Genomic DNA, 500 nt, shown 5'->3' on the forward strand with positions numbered 1-500 from the left:
CTGACACTGCCGTGTGAAACGGCAGATTAAGATGGAAGCGGAAAACTTCACGTTCTCATCAGCCTGTTCTCTTGTGTTCATCACAAGATCAGGGCAGGGTCCTTCCCACCCGTATGAAAACATTAGTTTTGCATGTATCTCTTTTCTTTGTCCTTGAGATGGCCTCCAGGGGTGATAAAGTGAGAGTCATACGATCCACCTTGTGTGGAACTGGAAATGGTTCTTAACAGACCCAGCTGTTTCGGAAAGGCAGAAGCCTGGTACAGGGAGAGGTCAAAGAAACAGTAACGGCTTAAATAGGCAAGGCATGTGCTGGGAGTATTTGCAGCAGAAGCTGAGGGTGAAAACATTGTATTGCCCTAAAACCAGTTAAGTAACGAATGTCACCATGAGAGTGTGGCATTGTGTGTCATCACCCCTACTGTTCCTCTGTAAAGCAACTTTGTCCTTCTAAGAGCCGTACAGAACGGCTTGCTGTAGATGACCCACAGTTCACTTGC

The sequence above is a fragment of the Excalfactoria chinensis genome, chromosome 8 (genome assembly GCF_039878825.1).
Source record: "Excalfactoria chinensis isolate bCotChi1 chromosome 8, bCotChi1.hap2, whole genome shotgun sequence".
NCBI classification, from domain to species: domain Eukaryota; kingdom Metazoa; phylum Chordata; class Aves; order Galliformes; family Phasianidae; genus Excalfactoria; species Excalfactoria chinensis.